Below are 3,134 nucleotides of genomic sequence, written 5' to 3'. Positions count from 1 at the left end.
TAGTAAATCACCCATGGAAGCCTAAGTGAGATTGCGGGGCTGGGAAAACCTTTGTCTTTTGTACGTGAGGTTGCTCAGTCAACAGGTAACAGAAGTTTTGTTTCAAAAAAATATTATATTAAGAGCATTGAAAAACTCATCTTCTCACTAGTCTGGGCACCCTAACAGTTTATCACAAGTCCTGAAAGAATATGGAATCCAGTGATTTGAGGGGGGCAGAATCCAGGCAGGGATATAGAGATGCACGTAATTAAAACTTTCATAAATCCCAACTGTTATTTTCCAAACATGCATGTTTAGGCTTCTCCCCATACCGATGTTAACGTTCAGTATAAGATTTTAAACTTCCCAGAATTATAATCAGGATTATGTAATACAGCCGATGAGGCTAATAGATAAATCTTTATAATTTTAAGTAAAACTTAATGAAATATGCACACGTATTTGGGTTTGGGACAGATTTTTGAAGATCCTGTTTTTTCATCTGAGCATTTCTTTCTGTTAACAGAAATTGTATGACAATTTGGGGGCATAAAATCAAGTTTACCTTTGGATAACTTTTAATACCTGATCCCATAACTGGCCTGCTGCTTTGACGTCCTTATTGATGATTCCATTTTTTTCAGAATTGTATGTCCACAGCTGGCTCATTTGAGCAAGGCTACATAAAGGTTTTGATATTCTGAATTTATTGGGCGGGGGAATAAATAAATAACTTTGAAACTTAGAGGAAGACTAGTCTCCCTTTATTTTAAAAGTGGAACCTGAAGTTCTCTCATTCTGCTATTGACCTGCTGTAGAAACTTCCTTGGACAATTCATTTCAGAATTCTATTTCTCCATGTATTTAGTGGGGGCAATAAATGATGTTCGCCTTCACCACTAAATCATTTTTAAATCTACAAAGTATATACTGAATGAGCAAACAGGATTTATAAATAATAGCAAGCCATCAACCACATAAATAAATGCCTAAGGTTTTCGTCATGATAATTTTTCTTAGAAACCTACAGTTATATGGATCTAATTCATGAAAATATTTCAAGGTACTCCATGGACACAATTTATAGTGCTGTAGTTGTCTTGCAAATGAACAGCTCATCATACATTCCTTTGTTATACTTCCAACTGGTTATCTTAAATTGTCCTGTGTCTGCAACAAGCAGTTCCAAACATTTGTGATTAAAAAATCTTAATTGCCTCTTTGTAAATGTTACAGAAACATTGCAAAGAAAGACAAAATAGACAAGCAGCATTTTTAGATTAATTATTTCTCCCCATCCCATCTGTTACGTTTTAACAATTCTGCTAAATAGACCCTCCTATGCCTTACTAGTATGTTCTTAAAAATAACACTATTAGTGCTTCCTTTATGAAAGCTTTAAGTTAATATATAGATATTAAGCTGATGTAAAATACCTAATCTCCCATGAAATGGAGCAAGATTAATTCACATCACTGAAAAAAATATAGCCTACACTGTTTCAAAAACGTCTCCTGTTCCTGGTACTCTGTAACCCAAGTGCCCTCCAATAAAATATATTGATGGCATATGTGCATCTCTATATGATTTTATAGATTAAGGAGGCCAGTATCAAGGAAGCTAGTAATAATACATAGGTACATATTAGTATATCACTGGTACAATTTCTTGCTTTGGAAGAAATGTGTTTTATTTAAATAATGAGGGAAGGGGATATCAAGCCATGCCCCTGAACACCAAGTAAAGAAACATAAAGAAGTACAGCATGGGATACTTTCAGGTAGATGCTCAAAAACTAGGCTGAATCACATTCTTTATAAAAAGTATTTGGACCTTATTCATTTAATCAATTATTTAATTACAAATAAAACAAACAATGTTACAGCTATGAACAGCACAAATACACTTGGAGGCCTTTAACGGGTAAATACAATTATATACTGTAATAAAACCTAGCACAGATCTTCTCAGCCCATGGTTCAGAGCACTCAGATACGCTTTTGGAAAAGCATAAACAATGCAAAAACCTATAATTGCAGTGTCAGTCACGGTGTCCATACAGAATACCAAGCACAAAATCATATCTTACTGGATTTATTTCCATGAGTCTTCAGCAAAATAAAAAAACTACAAAGCCAACTGCAGAAGCACAGCGTCCTCTGCTGGGAAAACTGACTTAGGTTTCTTACCTGAACATAAGGAGAGAAAAATCCCGTGACTCTCATAACCAAAATTGAGCTAGTTCAATCAATCATTGTTGCAAAAATCCCGTATTTCACAACACACATAAAAATAGTAGGAGACAGAAGACCATCCTGCATATACTGCTTCAGTGACTTCTAACAATTCTGACTTGATTAATAGCTCAATAGCCATTACTTACATAATTCACCATAAGTGATCTTAAAATACTTTTTCATGCATACTGTCGTTATGGAAAATGACCAATGGAACTATTTGTCAAAGCTAACTAAAAGGGCTCTGAGCACAAATGATCTTAGTCTTTTTTCTTTTATTTTCTAAGATCAGAATTCAGCTACAAAATGTCCCATCTGTAATTTAGAGTGGAACAAGGACTGCAGCATAAGTCAATACCTCTGTCCGATTAATGGAAGTGATCAATTTGACTATATACCTGAAGAAGCTACAGCTGTCTCTTCTAGGAAAATAAGTAAGATACCACTTTCTAAACTGAGGTACAAAGAAAAAACCCACACCTACCCTGTGTGAATTCTCTCTCATTGCAACAGTCAACAGTGCAAGGGTGTAAACTTAACAAAATAGGATGCAACTATCAGAAGCATCTCTCCAATTTGAAAGGCATTTACATTTGAATGTTAAATATAGATTTTGAGGGGAAAAATGAATGAATTAATAGAAAAATATTAAAGCAAATAACAGAAGCATCAACCTCTAACCACAACCAATTAAAAAACAATAGCTTTTGTATATAAATGAATTCACAGGTCACATCCCTTATACATTGCTTCTATATTTTAAGACAAGATCAATAATAACAAACTCTTTCAGACAGCAAATGTCTTTTTTGCACAGAAATACTCCTTTATATTTAAGCCAGCTGAAAACGTTAATTTTTTTGCTTAGTTAAGTAACATAAGACTGAAGTAACCTCACAGCAGTGATATAATGAA

Source organism: Haliaeetus leucocephalus, unplaced genomic scaffold, assembly GCF_000737465.1.
Source record: "Haliaeetus leucocephalus isolate CR32 unplaced genomic scaffold, Haliaeetus_leucocephalus-4.0 Scaffold92, whole genome shotgun sequence".
Classification (NCBI taxonomy): domain Eukaryota; kingdom Metazoa; phylum Chordata; class Aves; order Accipitriformes; family Accipitridae; genus Haliaeetus; species Haliaeetus leucocephalus.
This window is presented reverse-complemented; position numbering follows the sequence as displayed.